Source organism: Rhinoderma darwinii, chromosome 3, assembly GCF_050947455.1.
Source record: "Rhinoderma darwinii isolate aRhiDar2 chromosome 3, aRhiDar2.hap1, whole genome shotgun sequence".
NCBI classification, from domain to species: Eukaryota; Metazoa; Chordata; class Amphibia; order Anura; family Rhinodermatidae; genus Rhinoderma; species Rhinoderma darwinii.
The window spans coordinates 368,658,388-368,677,576 of NC_134689.1; the positions used below are offsets into that span (position 1 = coordinate 368,658,388).

Sequence of the window (19,189 nt, forward strand, 5' to 3'; positions counted from 1 at the left end):
CTTTATCCCAGCAGCAATGCCGGTGATACCCCTTATCCAAGCTACAATGACCACCCAAATGTCCTTTATTCAACACACAATGGCCTCAGTATCTATATGCAAACTACAATTAACCACATGACAGCTACAAAGCTCCCATGTAAGGCACAATGCGCCAATGACACCAAGGCATTTACAATGCCCAATGCTGGCAATAATGCTCCTATAAGACTGACTATGCCCTCATGAAACCCACAATGTCATTTATAAGGGACACAATGCCACTATGACAGTCAAATGCCCTCCATGACAGCCACAAGCCACCAGAAAATCAACAATCATGCGACCACAATGTACTTTATCCATGCAACAATGCAGTCAATGCCCCTTATGCCAGCCCGAAGGCCAAAATGGAAACCACCAAATGTCAATGCTCCTTTGCAAGCCACTATGCCTTTATTAAAGCCACAATGAACTCACTTTCCCCTTTGCTAACCAAGACATGACAGACACAAGTCCCCGTGCCAGCCATAATGACACCTGCAAGCCACAATATCCTCATGACACTCGCTATGTCCCATATCCCAGTCATAATATCCTCAATGTTAGCCACAACTTCCTCCCTGCCAGCCAACCACAAAGCCCCCATTACATCCAATACCACGTGACAGCCATAATGCTTCTAACCAATATCCCATATGGCAGCTAAAATGTCCCCATGACAGATACAAAGTCCAGTGTCCCTTATTCCTTTCACAATGCCCCTTATCCAAACCACATTGCTCTCAATGCCGCCTAAGTTAACTGCAATACAACCATGACAGCCACAATGGCTTCAATAGCCCTATGACAACTACAATGCCCCATGACAGTCATTATGCCAGGAGCCACAATGCCACTATGCGAGCCACAATGTACTTTAGCGCAGACACAGTGCTGCCAATGCCTCTTATGCCAGCCCCAATGCCCCCACGATCGTAAATTGTCCTCCATGCCAGCCACTGTGCTCTAAATGCCAGCTAAATTGCCCCCATGAAATCAACAATGTCCCATTTCCCAGTCAAAATGCAGCCATGACATCTGCAAGGTCCACAATATCCCTTATCCCAGCCACTATGCTCAATGATAATCTAATGCTCTCAATGTCAGCCATATTGTCCTCAATGCTCCCTAAGCCAACATCAATAGAACCAGGACAACTAAAATGCCCCATGACAACCACTATGTCCTCATTGTCTACTTTACCAGACACAATGCTTACCTAAAATCCACAATGCCCCCCCATGACAGCCACTATCCCCAAATTACTCATATGCGAGCCACAATGCCCTAAGTGCCAATTACAAATTTATCGAACAACCAGAAATCCCTCAATTCTATCTATGCCAGCATCAATGCCACCACAAACGCCACATTGCACTCCATATCAGCCACAATGGCCTGAATGCCTTTTTTGCATACCTCAATGCTCCCATGACAACTACAAAGTCCCTATGTCAACCACAATTCCTCCTATGACAGCAATGCCCACGTGCCAGCCACAGTAGTCCTCTGGAGCCATTATGCCCACATGTCTGCCACACTGTCCCTGAGCCCAGGCACAATATCTCCATTACAGCCACAATGTTCTCAATTCCCCTTTTGCCAACGAAAATGAAGAAATGGCACAATGCCCTCCATGCCTTTCACAATGCCATTAATAGCCCTATTCCAACTAGATTGCCCCCATTCTACGCACAATGCCCCTAATGCAAGAAGCAATGCCCACAGAACACCCACTATATATCTTATCCAAATAGCCAAATACCAGCCACAATGGCTCCCATTCAAGCAACAATGCACTCATAAGAGCCACTATGCCCCCATGACATCCACAATGTCCCTTATCCCAGCTACAATAGCTCTATTACAGCCACAAGTCCCACAATGCCAGCCACATTATCCTTAATGCCCCCTTAGCCGTCCCACAATGCCAGCCACATTATCCTTAATGCCCCCTTAGCCATTCGGAATACAACCATGACAACCACAATTCACTTATTGCCTCTTAAGAGAACAATAATGCCCCAAGACAAACAAAATTATTTCATGACAACTACCACTTTCCCAAACAGAATGCCCATTTTAATACCACATCTCCAACTAAGTCACAATGCCATCTAATGACAGCAACAATGCCTTCAATGCTAATTACAATTCCGCGAGGACAGTTACAATGTCCACATAACAGCGGCTATATGTCTTATCCAAATAGCCATATACCAGCCAAAATGGCTCGCATTCATGTAACAATGCACTCATGAGAGCCACTATGCCACATGACATCCACAATGTCCCTTATCCCAGCCACAATATCTCTATTACAGCCACAAGTCCCTCAATGACAGCCACATTACTCTCCATGCCCTCTTAGCCATTCGGAATACAACCATGGCAACCACAATTCATTTATTGCCTCTTAATAATGCCCCAAGACAAACAAAATGCTCTCATGACAACTACCACATTCCCAAACACAATGCCCATTTTAATACCACATCTCCAACTAAGTCACAATGCCCTCATTGTTCACTTTACCAGTCACAATCCCAACACAAATATCACAATGCCTCCAAAAAAGTCACAATGTCCTCATGACAGCCACACTATCCCTAATTCCCAGTCACGATGTTACCATAAAAGCCACAATGTCCTCTGACAACAACAATCACGGAATGCATCGTATTACAGCAACAATGTCTTCAATGCTAATTACAATTCCGCGAGGACAGTCCCTATGCCCTCAATTCTCCCTATGCCAGCCACAATACCCTCCATACCAGCCAAAAATTTCCCATTGGGGAAGTGGAGATGGTGATGAATGTGTATGTTGTAATGTAAATGCAGTGCACCCATGTGTAGAACACAAAGGCATTTACAATGCCCTTAAATATCTATAGCCAATATATGTACTACTAGACATATATCCTTATATACCGGGAAGGTATTACCACACCTCTGAAAGTCCAGAGCTAGAAACTAGCCTGATAATTATCAGTAATTAATAATAATATTAATTACCAGTCATCTGATTCCTCTATTGCCACTATCTGGAGGATTCCATATCTTGCTTCTCTTCACTTTCAAATAGACACCTAGTAAAAAAAATCAAGAAAGAGGTGTGATAATACATTCCTGGTATATGCTATAGATGTATTGGAAACAGTAAAGAGATTTTAGTGTGCCTAGTTTCTAATGAAACCCCCAAATATTTTAAGGGCCAATTAAACCCTTTCTGTGATACATTCTGAGGAGCCAAATTAGAGATCCAACCTCAAGTCTTCCTATCCAAGAGTATGCACAAACCACCCCATCTTGACTAGAAGCTATAAGTAGGATATAATCAACTCTGATCACAACCCCAAAATTAGTCACCAATCACATCAAAGATCAGATGTCTAGAAGAAATAGCACTCTCCTCCACATCTGTATAAAACAGAAAACCATTCTACAATTTATTCAGTGGACCATTTACAACTCATATATGACATGGGCCTAAATGTGACCTAGAGAGGACACAATATAGCTATTATCAGTCATCATGAAGAATATCACACATTCAACAAAGACCTCACATGCGCCAGGTTAAGACACAAAGTGATATCACTAGTAGCGAAAATAGCTAGATGCTGACTTGCAACTTGTGGCCAAATCACTTGAGGAGGCAAAGAAAATTAGACACATAAACTATACTGTGCCACTCATAGTAAAAAAAGAAACATCGTCCACGCAAACCCTAAATCAAAAAGCCACGACAGTCACAATTTTCCAATGACAGCCAAAATGCACCTATGACAGCTACATTGTCCCACCACATCTAAATGGCACCAATGACAGCCACAAAGTCATCAATGCCCCCTATGCAAATCACCATGCCTTCAATACCTGCTAAGCCAACCAAAATTCCCACATGACAACCGTAGTGCCTGCCGTGCCAGCTACAAGACCTTAAAAAAAGCCACAATGCTTTTCAGGTTAGCCACAATGCACTCACAACACCCACAATGTACCTTATTCCAGCTACAATGCGCCATGCCAGCCACAAGGTTCTTATAATAGCCACATTATGCCCCATGTCATTTACATAGTCTCCTAAGTCACTAAAACCCCATGACACCCCCATTGATCCCATGACACACGCAATCTACGTTATCTCCACAAAAATGCCTTAATGGCAGAAACCACGCTGGCAGTGGCCACTATGCCAGCCACAAAGTCCCCATGCCAGCTACAGTGTACTTTATCCCAGCAGCAATGCCGGTGATACCCCTTATCCAAGCTACAATGACCACCCAAATGTCCTTTATTCAACACACAATGGCCTCAGTATCTATATGCAAACTACAATTAACCACATGACAGCCACAAAGCTCCCATGTAAGGCACAATGCCCCAATGACAATGACATTGCGCTCAATGACACCAAGGTATTTACAATGCCCAATGCTGGCAATAATGCTTCTATAAGAGTGACTATGCCCTCATGAAACCCACAATGTCATTTATAAGGGACACAATGCCACTATGACAGTCAAATGCCTTCCATGACAGCCACAAAGCCACCAGAAAATCAACAATCATGCGACCACAATGTACTTTATCCATGCAACAATGCTGTCAATGCCCCTTATGCCAGCCTGAAGGCCAAAATGGAAAGCACCAAATGTCAATGCTCCTTTGCAAGCCACTATGCCTTTATTAAAGCCACAATGAACTCACTTTCCCCTTTGCTAACCAAGACATGACAGACACAAGTCCCCGTGCCAGCCATAATTACACCTGCAAGCCACAATATCCTCATGACACTCGCTATGTCCCATATCCCAGTCATAATATCCTCAATGTTAGCCACAACTTCCTCCCTGCAAGCCAACCACAAAGCCCCCATTACATCCAATACCACGTGACAGCCATAATGCTTCTAACCAATATCCCATATGGCAGCTAAAATGTCCCCATGACAGATACAAAGTCCAGTGTCCCTTATTCCTTTCACAATGCCCCTTATCCAAACCACATTGCTCTCAATGCCGCCTAAGTTAACTGCAATACAACCATGACAGCCACAATGGCTTCAATAGCCCTATGACAACTACAATGCCCCATGACAGTCATTATGCCAGGAGCCACAATGCCACTATGCGAGCCACAATGTACTTTAGCGCAGACACAGTGCTGCCAATGCCTCTTATGCCAGCCCCAATGCCCCCATGATCGTAAATTGTCCTCCATGCCAGCCACTGTGCTCTAAATGCCAGCTAAATTGCCCCCATGAAATCAACAATGTCCCATTTCCCAGTCAAAATGCAGCCATGACATCTGCAAGGTCCACAATGTCCCTTATCCCAGCCACTATGCTCCATGATAATCTAATGCTCTCAATGCCAGCCATATTGTCCTCAATGCTCCCTAAGCCAACATCAATAGAACCAGGACAACTAAAATGCCCCATGACAACCACTATGTCCTCATTGTCCACTTTACCAGACACAATGCTTACCTAAAATCCACAATGCCCCCCCATGACAGCCACTATCCCCAAATTACTCATATGCGAGCCACAATGCCCTAAGTGCCAATTACAAATTTATCGAAGAACCAGAAAGTCCTCAATTCTATCTATGCCAGCATCAATGCCACCACAAACGCCACATTGCACTCCATATCAGCCACAATGGCCTGAATGCCTTTTTTGCATACCTCAATGTTCCCATGACAACTACAAAGTCCCTATGTCAACCACAATTCCTCCTATGGCAGCAATGCCCAAGTGCCAGCCACAGTGTTCCTCTGGAGCCATTATGCCCACATGTCTGCCACACTGTCCCTGAGCCCAGCCACAATATCTCCATTACAGCCACAATGTTCTCAATTCCCCTTTTGCCAACGAAAATGAAGAAATGGCACAATGCCCTCCATGCCTTTCACAATGAAATTAATAGCCCTATTCCAACTAGATTGCCCCCATTCTACGCACAATGCCCCTAATGCAAGAAGCAATGCCCACAGAACACCCACTATATATCTTATCCAAATAGCCAAATACCAGCCACAATGGCTCCCATTCAAGCAACAATGCACTCATAAGAGCCACTATGCCCCCATGACATCCACAATGTCCCTTATCCCAGCTACAATAGCTCTATTACAGCCACAAGCCCCACAATGCCAGCCACATTATCCTTAATGCCCCCTTAGCCGTCCCACAATGCCAGCCACATTATCCTTAATGCCCCCTTAGCCATTCGGAATACAACCATGACAACCACAATTCACTTATTGCCTCTTAAGAGAACCATAATGCCCCAAGACAAACAAAATGATTTCATGACAACTACCACTTTCCCAAACATAATGCCCATTTTAATACCACATCTCCAACTAAGTCACAATGCCATCTAATGACAGCAACAATACCTTCAATGCTAATTACAATTCCGTGAGGACAGTTACAATGTCCACATGACACCGGCTATAAGTCTTTTCCAAATAGCCAAATACCAGCCACAATGGCTCCCATTCATGCAACAATGCACTCATGAGAGCCACTATGCCACATGACATCCACAATGTCCCTTATCCCAGCCACAATATCTCTATTACAGCCACAAGTCCCTCAATGACAGCCACATTACTCTCCATGCCCTCTTAGCCATTCGGAATACAACCATGGCAACCACAATTCATTTATTGCCTCTTAATAATGCCCCAAGACAAACAAAATGCTCTCATGACAACTACCACATTCCCAAACACAATGCCCATTTTAATACCACATCTCCAACTAAGTCACAATGCCCTCATTGTTCACTTTACCAGTCACAATCCCAACACAAATATCACAATGCCTCCAAAAAAGTCACAATGTCCTCATGACAGCCACACTATCCCTAATTCCCAGTCACGATGTTACCATAAAAGCCACAATGTCCTCTGACAACAACAATCACGGAATGCATCGTATTACAGCAACAATGTCTTCAATGCTAATTACAATTCCGCGAGGACAGACCCTATGCCCTCAATTCTCCCTATGCCAGCCACAATACCCTCCATACCAGCCAAAAATTTCCCATTGGGGAAGTGGAGATGGTGATGAATGTGTATGTTGGAATGTAAATGCAGTGCACCCATGTGTAGAACACAAAGGCATTTACAATGCCCTTAAATATCTATAGCCAATATATGTACTACTAGACATATATCCTTATATACCGGGAAGGTATTACCACACCTCTGAAAGTCCAGAGCTAGAAACTAGCCTGATAATTATCAGTAATTAATAATAATATTAATTACCAGTCATTTGATTCCCCTATTGCCGCTGTCTGGAGGATTCCATATCTTGCTTCTCTTCACTTTCAAATAGACACCTAGAAAAAAAAAATCAAGAAAGAGGTGTGATAATACATTCCTGGTATATGCTATAGATGTATTGGAAACAGTAAAGAGATTTTAGTGTGCCTAGTTTCTAATGAAACCCCCAAATATTTTAAGGGCCAATTAAACCCTTTCTGTGATACATTCTGAGGAGCCAAATTAGAGATCCAACCTCAAGTCTTCCTATCCAAGAGTATGCACAAACCACCCCATCTTGACTAGAAGCTATAAGTAGGATATAATCAACTCTGATCACAATCCCAAAATTAGTCACCAATCACATCAAAGATCAGATGTCTAGAAGAAATAGCACTCTCCTCCACATCTGTATAAAACAGAAAACCATTCTACAATCTATTCAGTGGACCATTTACAACTCATATATGACATGGGCCTAAATGTGACCTAGAGAGGACACAATATAGCTATTATCAGTCATCATGAAGAATATCACACATTCAACAAAGACCTCACATGCGCCAGGTTAAGACACAAAGTGATATCACCAGTAGCGAAAATAGCTAGATGCTGACTTGCAACTTGTGGCCAAATCACTAGAGAGGCAAAGAAAATTAGACACATCAACTATACTGTGCCACTCATAGTAAAAAAAGAAACATCGTCCACGCAAACCCTAAATCAAAAAGCCACGACAGTCACAATTTTCCAATGACAGACAAAATGCACCTACGACAGCTACATTGTCCCACCACATCTAAATGGCTCCAATGACAGCCACAAATTCCTCAGTGCCAGCCACATTTCCCGCACATGACAACCACAAAGTCATCAATGCCCCCTATGCAAATCACCATGCCTTCAATACCTGCTAAGCCAACAAAAATTCCCACATGACAACCGTAGTGCCTGCCGTGCCAGCTACAAGACCTTAAAAAAAGCCACAATGCTTTTCAGGTTAGCCACAATGCACTCACAACACCCACAATGTACCTTATTCCAGCTACAATGCGCCATGCCAGCCACAAGGTTCTTATAATAGCCACATTATGCCCCATGTCATTTACATGGTCTCCTAAGTCACTAAAACCCCATGACACCCCCATTGATCCCATGACACACGCAATCTACGTTATCTCCACAAAAATGCCTTAATGGCAGAAACCACGCTGGCAGTGGCCACTATGCCAGCCACAAAGTCCCCATGCCAGCTACAGTGTACTTTATCCCAGCAGCAATTCCGGTGATACCCCTTATCCAAGCTACAATGACCACCCAAATGTCCTTTATTCAACACACAATGGCCTCAGTATCTATATGCAAACTACAATTAACCACATGACAGCCACAAAGCTCCCATGTAAGGCACAATGCGCCAATGACAATGACATTGCGCTCAATGACACCAAGGTATTTACAATGCCCAATGCTGGCAATAATGCTCCTATAAGAGTGACTATGCCCTCATGAAACCCACAATGTCATTTATAAGGGACACAATGCCACTATGACAGTCAAATGCCCTCCATGACAGCCACAAAGCCACCAGAAAATCAACAATCATGCGACCACAATGTACTTTATCCATGCAACAATGCTGTCAATGCCCCTTATGCCAGCCTGAAGGCCAAAATGGAAAGCACTAAATATCAATGCTCCTTTGCAAGCCACTATGCCTTTATTAAAGCCACAATGAACTCACTTTCCCCTTTGCTAACCAAGACATCACAGACACAAGTCCCCGTGCCAGCCATAATGACACCTGCAAGCCACAATATCCTCATGACACTCGCTATGTCCCATATCCCAGTCATAATATCCTCAATGTTAGCCACAACTTCCTCCCTGCCAGCCAACCACAAAGCCCCCATTACATCCAATACGACGTGACAGCCATAATGCTTCTAACCAATATCCCATATGGCAGCTAAAATGTCCCCATGACAGATACAAAGTCCAGTGTCCCTTATTCCTTTCACAATGCCCCTTATCCAAACCACATTGCTCTCAATGCCGCCTAAGTTAACTGCAATACAACCATGACAGCCACAATGGCTTCAATAGCCCTATGACAACTACAATGCCCCATGACAGTCATTATGCCAGGAGCCACAATGCCACTATGCGAGCCACAATGTACTTTAGCGCAGACACAGTGCTGCCAATGCCTCTTATGCCAGCCCCAATGCCCCCATGATCGTAAATTGTCCTCCATGCCAGCCACTGTGCTCTAAATGCCAGCTAAATTGCCCCCATGAAATCAACAATGTCCCATTTCCCAGTCAAAATGCAGCCATGACATCTGCAAGGTCCACAATGTCTCTTATCCCAGCCACTATGCTCCATGATAATCTAATGCTCTCAATGCCAGCCATATTGTCCTCAATGCTCCCTAAGCCAACATCAATAGAACCAGGACAACTAAAATGCCCCATGACAACCACTATGTCCTCATTGTCCACTTTACAAGACACAATGCTTACCTAAAATCCACAATGCCCCCCCATGACAGCCACTATCCCCAAATTACTCATATGCGAGCCACAATGCCCTAAGTGCCAATTACAAATTTATCGAACAACCAGAAAGCCCTCAATTCTATCTATGCCAGCATCAATGCCACCACAAACGCCACATTGCACTCCATATCAGCCACAATGGCCTGAATGCCTTTTTTGCATACCTCAATGCTCCCATGACAACTACAAAGTCCCTATGTCAACCACAATTCCTCCTATGGCAGCAATGCCCACGTGCCAGCCACAGTAGTCCTCTGGAGTCATTATGCCCACATGTCTGCCACACTGTCCCTGAGCCCAGGCACAATATCTCCATTACAGCCACAATGTTCTCAATTCCCCTTTTGCCAACGAAAATGAAGAAATGGCACAATGCCCTCCATGCCTTTCACAATGCCATTAATAGCCCTATTCCAACTAGATTGCCCCCATTCTACGCACAATGCCCCTAATGCAAGAAGCAATGCCCACAGAACACCCACTATATATCTTATCCAAATAGCCAAATACCAGCCACAATGGCTCCCATTCAAGCAACAATGCACTCATAAGAGCCACTATGCCCCCATGACATCCACAATGTCCCTTATCCCAGCTACAATAGCTCTATTACAGCCACAAGTCCCACAATGCCAGCCACATTATCCTTAATGCCCCCTTAGCCGTCCCACAATGCCAGCCACATTATCCTTAATGCCCCCTTAGCCATTCGGAATACAACCATGACAACCACAATTCACTTATTGCCTCTTAAGAGAACAATAATGCCCCAAGACAAACAAAATTATTTCATGACAACTACCACTTTCCCAAACATAATGCCCATTTTAATACCACATCTCCAACTAAGTCACAATGCCATCTAATGACAGCAACAATGCCTTCAATGCTAATTGCAATTCCGCGAGGACAGTTACAATGTCCACATGACACCGGCTATATGTCTTTTCCAAACAGCCAAATACCAGCCAAAATGGCTCCCATTCATGCAACAATGCACTCATGAGAGCCACTATGCCACATGACATCCACAATGTCCCTTATCCCAGCCACAATATCTCTATTACAGCCACAAGTCCCTCAATGACAGCCACATTACTCTCCATGCCCTCTTAGCCATTCGGAATACAACCATGGCAACCACAATTCACTTATTGCCTCTTAATAATGCCCCAAGACAAACAAAATGCTCTCATGACAACTACCACATTCCCAAACACAATGCCCATTTTAATACCACATCTCCAACTAAGTCACAATGCCCTCATTGTTCACTTTACCAGTCACAATCCCAACACAAATATCACAATGCCTCCAAAAAAGTCACAATGTCCTCATGACAGCCACACTATCCCTAATTCCCAGTCACGATGTTACCATAAAAGCCACAATGTCCTCTGACAACAACAATCACGGAATGCATCGTATTACAGCAACAATGTCTTCAATGCTAATTACAATTCCGCGAGGACAGTCCCTATGCCCTCAATTCTCCCTATGCCAGCCACAATACCCTCCATACCAGCCAAAAATTTCCCATTGGGGAAGTGGAGATGGTGATGAATGTGTATGTTGTAATGTAAATGCAGTGCACCCATGTGTAGAACACAAAGGCATTTACAATGCCCTTAAATATCTATAGCCAATATATGTACTACTAGACATATATCCTTATATACCGGGAAGGTATTACCACACCTCTGAAAGTCCAGAGCTAGAAACTAGCCTGATAATTATCAGTAATTAATAATAATATTAATTACCAGTCATCTGATTCCTCTATTGCCACTATCTGGAGGATTCCATATCTTGCTTCTCTTCACTTTCAAATAGACACCTAGTAAAAAAAATCAAGAAAGAGGTGTGATAATACATTCCTGGTATATGCTATAGATGTATTGGAAACAGTAAAGAGATTTTAGTGTGCCTAGTTTCTAATGAAACCCCCAAATATTTTAAGGGCCAATTAAACCCTTTCTGTGATACATTCTGAGGAGCCAAATTAGAGATCCAACCTCAAGTCTTCCTATCCAAGAGTATGCACAAACCACCCCATCTTGACTAGAAGCTATAAGTAGGATATAATCAACTCTGATCACAACCCCAAAATTAGTCACCAATCACATCAAAGATCAGATGTCTAGAAGAAATAGCACTCTCCTCCACATCTGTATAAAACAGAAAACCATTCTACAATTTATTCAGTGGACCATTTACAACTCATATATGACATGGGCCTAAATGTGACCTAGAGAGGACACAATATAGCTATTATCAGTCATCATGAAGAATATCACACATTCAACAAAGACCTCACATGCGCCAGGTTAAGACACAAAGTGATATCACTAGTAGCGAAAATAGCTAGATGCTGACTTGCAACTTGTGGCCAAATCACTTGAGGAGGCAAAGAAAATTAGACACATAAACTATACTGTGCCACTCATAGTAAAAAAAGAAACATCGTCCACGCAAACCCTAAATCAAAAAGCCACGACAGTCACAATTTTCCAATGACAGCCAAAATGCACCTATGACAGCTACATTGTCCCACCACATCTAAATGGCACCAATGACAGCCACAAAGTCATCAATGCCCCCTATGCAAATCACCATGCCTTCAATACCTGCTAAGCCAACCAAAATTCCCACATGACAACCGTAGTGCCTGCCGTGCCAGCTACAAGACCTTAAAAAAAGCCACAATGCTTTTCAGGTTAGCCACAATGCACTCACAACACCCACAATGTACCTTATTCCAGCTACAATGCGCCATGCCAGCCACAAGGTTCTTATAATAGCCACATTATGCCCCATGTCATTTACATAGTCTCCTAAGTCACTAAAACCCCATGACACCCCCATTGATCCCATGACACACGCAATCTACGTTATCTCCACAAAAATGCCTTAATGGCAGAAACCACGCTGGCAGTGGCCACTATGCCAGCCACAAAGTCCCCATGCCAGCTACAGTGTACTTTATCCCAGCAGCAATGCCGGTGATACCCCTTATCCAAGCTACAATGACCACCCAAATGTCCTTTATTCAACACACAATGGCCTCAGTATCTATATGCAAACTACAATTAACCACATGACAGCCACAAAGCTCCCATGTAAGGCACAATGCCCCAATGACAATGACATTGCGCTCAATGACACCAAGGTATTTACAATGCCCAATGCTGGCAATAATGCTTCTATAAGAGTGACTATGCCCTCATGAAACCCACAATGTCATTTATAAGGGACACAATGCCACTATGACAGTCAAATGCCTTCCATGACAGCCACAAAGCCACCAGAAAATCAACAATCATGCGACCACAATGTACTTTATCCATGCAACAATGCTGTCAATGCCCCTTATGCCAGCCTGAAGGCCAAAATGGAAAGCACCAAATGTCAATGCTCCTTTGCAAGCCACTATGCCTTTATTAAAGCCACAATGAACTCACTTTCCCCTTTGCTAACCAAGACATGACAGACACAAGTCCCCGTGCCAGCCATAATTACACCTGCAAGCCACAATATCCTCATGACACTCGCTATGTCCCATATCCCAGTCATAATATCCTCAATGTTAGCCACAACTTCCTCCCTGCAAGCCAACCACAAAGCCCCCATTACATCCAATACCACGTGACAGCCATAATGCTTCTAACCAATATCCCATATGGCAGCTAAAATGTCCCCATGACAGATACAAAGTCCAGTGTCCCTTATTCCTTTCACAATGCCCCTTATCCAAACCACATTGCTCTCAATGCCGCCTAAGTTAACTGCAATACAACCATGACAGCCACAATGGCTTCAATAGCCCTATGACAACTACAATGCCCCATGACAGTCATTATGCCAGGAGCCACAATGCCACTATGCGAGCCACAATGTACTTTAGCGCAGACACAGTGCTGCCAATGCCTCTTATGCCAGCCCCAATGCCCCCATGATCGTAAATTGTCCTCCATGCCAGCCACTGTGCTCTAAATGCCAGCTAAATTGCCCCCATGAAATCAACAATGTCCCATTTCCCAGTCAAAATGCAGCCATGACATCTGCAAGGTCCACAATGTCCCTTATCCCAGCCACTATGCTCCATGATAATCTAATGCTCTCAATGCCAGCCATATTGTCCTCAATGCTCCCTAAGCCAACATCAATAGAACTAGGACAACTAAAATGCCCCATGACAACCACTATGTCCTCATTGTCCACTTTACCAGACATAATGCTTACCTAAAATCCACAATGCCCCCCATGACAGCCACTATCCCCAAATTACTCATATGCGAGCCACAATGCCCTAAGTGCCAATTACAAATTTATCGAACAACCAGAAAGCCCTCAATTCTATCTATGCCAGCATCAATGCCACCACAAACGCCACATTGCACTCCATATCAGCCACAATGGCATGCATGCCTTTTTTGCATACCTCAATGTTCCCATGACAACTACAAAGTCCCTATGTCAACCACAATTCCTCCTATGGCAGCAATGCCCAAGTGCCAGCCACAGTGTTCCTCTGGAGCCATTATGCCCACATGTCTGCCACACTGTCCCTGAGCCCAGCCACAATATCTCAATTACAGCTACAATGTTCTCAATTTCCCTTTTGCCAACGAAAATGAAGAAATGGCACAATGCCCTCCATGCCTTTCACAATGCCATTAATAGCCCTATTCCAACTAGATTGCCCCCATTCTACGCACAATGCCCCTAATGCAAGAAGCAATGCCCACAGAACACCCACTATATATCTTATCCAAATAGCCAAATACCAGCCACAATGGCTCCCATTCAAGCAACAATGCACTCATAAGAGCCACTATGCCCCCATGACATCCACAATGTCCCTTATCCCAGCTACAATAGCTCTATTACAGCCACAAGTCCCACAATGCCAGCCACATTATCCTTAATGTCCCCTTAGGTGTCCCACAATGCCAGCCACATTATCCTTAATGCCCCCTTAGCCATTCGGAATACAACCATGACAACCACAATTCACTTACTGCCTCTTAAGAGAACCATAATGCCCCAAGACAAACAAAATGATTTTATGACAACTACCACTTTCCCAAACATAATGCCCATTTTAATACCACATCTCCAACTAAGTCACAATGCCATCTAATGACAGCAACAATGCCTTCAATGCTAATTGCAATTCCGCGAGGACAGTTACAATGTCCACATGACACCGGCTATATGTCTTTTCCAAACAGCCAAATACCAGCCAAAATGGCTCCCATTCATGCAACAATGCACTCATGGAGCCACTATGCCACATGACATCCACAATGTCCCTTATGCCAGCCACAATATCTCTATTACAGCCACAAGTCCCTCAATGACAGCCACATTACTCTCCATGCCCTCTTAGCCATTCGGAATACAACCATGGCAACCACAATTCACTTATTGCCTCTTAATAATGCCCCAAGACAAACAAAATGCTCTCATGACAACTACCACATTCCCAAACACAATGCCCATTTTAATACCACATCTCCAACTAAGTCACAATGCCCTCATTGTTTACTTTACCAGTCACAATCCCAACACAAATATCACAATGCCTCCAAAAAAGTCACAATGTCCTCATGACAGCCACACTATCCCTAATTCCTAGTCACAATGTTACCATAAAAGCCACAATGTCCTCTGACAACAACAATCACGGAATGCATCGTATTACAGCAACAATGTCTTCAATGCTAATTACAATTCCGCGATGACAGACCCTATGCCCTCAATTCTCCCTATGCCAGCCACAATACCCTCCATACCAGCCAAAAATTTCCCATTGGGGAAGTGGAGATGGTGATGAATGTGTATGTTGGAATGTAAATGTAGTGCACCCATGTGTAGAACACAAAGGCATTTACAATGCCCTTAAATATCTATAGCCAATATATGTACTACTAGACATATATCCTTATATACCGGGAAGGTATTACCACACTTCTGAAAGTCCAGAGCTAGAAACTAGCCTGATAATTATCAGTAATTAATAATAATATTAATTACCAGTCATTTGATTCCTCTATTGCCGCTGCCTGGAGGATTCCATATCTTGCTTCTCTTCACTTTCAAATAGAAACCTAGAAAAAAAAATCAAGAAAGAGGTGTGATAATACATTCCTGGTATATGCTATAGATGTATTGGAAACAGTAAAGAGATTTTAGTGTGCCTAGTTTCTAATGAAACCCCCAAATATTTTAAGGGCCAATTAAACCCTTTCTGTGATACATTCTGAGGATCCAAATTAGAGATCCAACCTCAAGTCTTCCTATCCAAGAGTATGCACAAACCACCCCATCTTGACTAGAAGCTATAAGTAGGATATAATCAACTCTGATCACAACCCCAAAATTAGTCACCAATCACATCAAAGATCAGATGTCTAGAAGAAATAGCACTCTCCTCCACATCTGTATAAAACAGAAAACCATTCTACAATCTATTCAGTGGACCATTTACAACTCATATATGACATGGGCCTAAATGTGACCTAGAGAGGACACAATATAGCTATTATCAGTCATCATGAAGAATATCACACATTCAACAAAGACCTCACATGCGCCAGGTTAAGACACAAAGTGATATAACTAGTAGCGAAAATAGCTAGATGCTGACTTGCAACTTGTGGCCAAATCACTAGAGAGGCAAAGAAAATTAGACACATCAACTATACTGTGCCACTCATAGTAAAAAAAGAAACATCGTCCACGCAAACCCTAAATCAAAAAGCCACGACAGTCACAATTTTCCAATGACAGCCAAAATGCACCTATGACAGCTACATTGTCCCACCACATCTAAATGGCACCAATGACAGCCACAAAGTCATCAATGCCCCCTATGCAAATCACCATGCCTTCAATACCTGCTAAGCCAACCAAAATTCCCACATGACAACCGTAGTGCCTGCCGTGCCAGCTACAAGACCTTAAAAAAAGCCACAATGCTTTTCAGGTTAGCCACAATGCACTCACAACACCCACAATGTACCTTATTCCAGCTACAATGCGCCATGCCAGCCACAAGGTTCTTATAATAGCCACATTATGCCCCATGTCATTTACATGGTCTCCTAAGTCACTAAAACCCCATGACACCCCCATTGATCCCATGACACACGCAATCTACGTTATCTCCACAAAAATGCCTTAATGGCAGCAACCACGCTGTCAGTGGCCACTATGCCAGCCACAAAGTCCCCATGCCAGCTACAGTGTACTTTATCCCAGCAGCAATGCTGGTGATACCCCTTATCCAAGCTACAATGACCACCCAAATGTCCTTTATTCAACACACAATGGCCTCAGTATCTATATGCCAACTACAATTAACCACATGACAGCCACAAAGCTCCCATGTAAGGCACAATGCGCCAATGACACCAAGGCATTTACAATGCCCAATGCTGGCAATAATGCTCCTATAAGACTGACTATGCCCTCATGAAACCCACAATGTCATTTATAAGGGACACAATGCCACTATGACAGTCAAATGCCCTCCATGACAGCCACAAAGCCACCAGAAAATCAACAATCATGCGACCACAATGTACTTTATCCATGCAACAATGCTGTCAATGCCCCTTATGCCAGCCTGAAGGCCAAAATGGAAAGCACCAAATGTCAATGCTCCTTTGCAAGCCACTATGCCTTTATTAAAGCCACAATGAACTCACTTTCCCCTTTGCTAACCAAGACATGACAGACACAAGTCCCCGTGCCAGCCATAATGACACCTGAAAGCCACAATATCCTCATGACACTCGCTATGTCTCATATCCCAGTCATAATATCCTCAATATTAGCCACAACTTCCTCCCTGCCAGCCAACCACAAAGCCCCATTACATCCAATACCAGGTGACAGCCATAATGCTTCTAACCAATATCCCATATGGCAGCTAAAATGTCCCCATGACAGATACAAAGTCCAGTGTCCCTTATTCCTTTCACAATGCCCCTTATCCAAACCACATTGCTCTCAATGCCGCCTAAGTTAACTGCAATACAACCATGACAGCCACAATGGCTTCAATAGCAGCCCTATGACAACTACAATGCCCCATGACAGTCATTATGCCAGGAGCCACAATGCCACTATGCGAGCCACAATGTACTTTAGCGCAGATACAGTGCTGCCAATGCCTCTTATGCCAGCCCCAATGCCCCCATGATCGTAAATTGTCCTCCATGCCAGCCACTGTGCTCTAAATGCCAGCTAAATTGCCCCCATGAAATCAACAATGTCCCATTTCCCAGTCAAAATGCAGCCATGACATCTGCAAGGTCCACAATGTCCCTTATCCCAGCCACTATGCTCCATGATAATCTAATGCTCTCAATGCCAGCCATATTGTCCTCAATGCTCCCTAAGCCAACATCAATAGAACCAGGACAACTAAAATGCCCCATGACAACCACTATGTCCTCATTGTCCACTTTACCAGACACAATGCTTACCTAAAATCCACAATGCCCCCCCATGACAGCCACTATCCCCAAATTACTCATATGCGAGCCACAATGCCCTAAGTGCCAATTACAAATTTATCGAAGAACCAGAAAGTCCTCAATTCTATCTATGCCAGCATCAATGCCACCACAAACGCCACATTGCACTCCATATCAGCCACAATGGCCTGAATGCCTTTTTTGCATACCTCAATGTTCCCATGACAACTACAAAGTCCCTATGTCAACCACAATTCCTCCTATGGCAGGAATGCCCAAGTGCCAGCCACAGTGTTCCTCTGGAGCCATTATGCCCACATGTCTGCCACACTGTCCCTGAGCCCAGCCACAATATCTCCATTACAGCCACAATGTTCTCAATTCCCCTTTTGCCAACGAAAATGAAGAAATGGCACAATGCCCTCCATGCCTTTCACAATGAAATTAATAGCCCTATTCCAACTAGATTGCCCCCATTCTACGCACAATGCCCCTAATGCAAGAAGCAATGCCCACAGAACACCCACTATATATCTTATCCAAATAGCCAAATACCAGCCACAATGGCTCCCATTCAAGCAACAATGCACTCATAAGAGCCACTATGCCCCCATGACATCCACAATGTCCCTTATCCCAGCTACAATAGCTCTATTACAGCCACAAGCCCCACAATGCCAGCCACATTATCCTTAATGCCCCCTTAGCCGTCCCACAATGCCAGCCACATTATCCTTAATGCCCCCTTAGCCATTCGGAATACAACCATGACAACCACAATTCACTTATTGCCTCTTAAGAGAACCATAATGCCCCAAGACAAAC

General features: G+C 43.7%; 1 long non-coding RNA gene across 10 annotated transcripts in view; it reads right to left on the reverse strand.

Annotated features, from left to right (window-relative positions):
* Positions 1–19,189, reverse strand: part of LOC142749986 (uncharacterized) — a 239,287-nt gene that overhangs the window by 173,137 nt on the left and 46,961 nt on the right. For 8 of the 10 annotated variants that reach the window (XR_012882539.1, XR_012882544.1, XR_012882542.1 and 5 more), the window contains 3 exons: positions 15,915–15,988; positions 11,639–11,712; positions 7,318–7,391 (listed from right to left, as the gene is read on the reverse strand). This is a non-coding gene — a long non-coding RNA (uncharacterized LOC142749986). Of the gene's footprint in view, positions 1–3,039; positions 3,114–7,317; positions 7,392–11,638; positions 11,713–15,914; positions 15,989–19,189 lie in introns of all 10 variants that reach the window. The other 2 variants (XR_012882538.1, XR_012882543.1) reach the window with 2 other exon arrangements.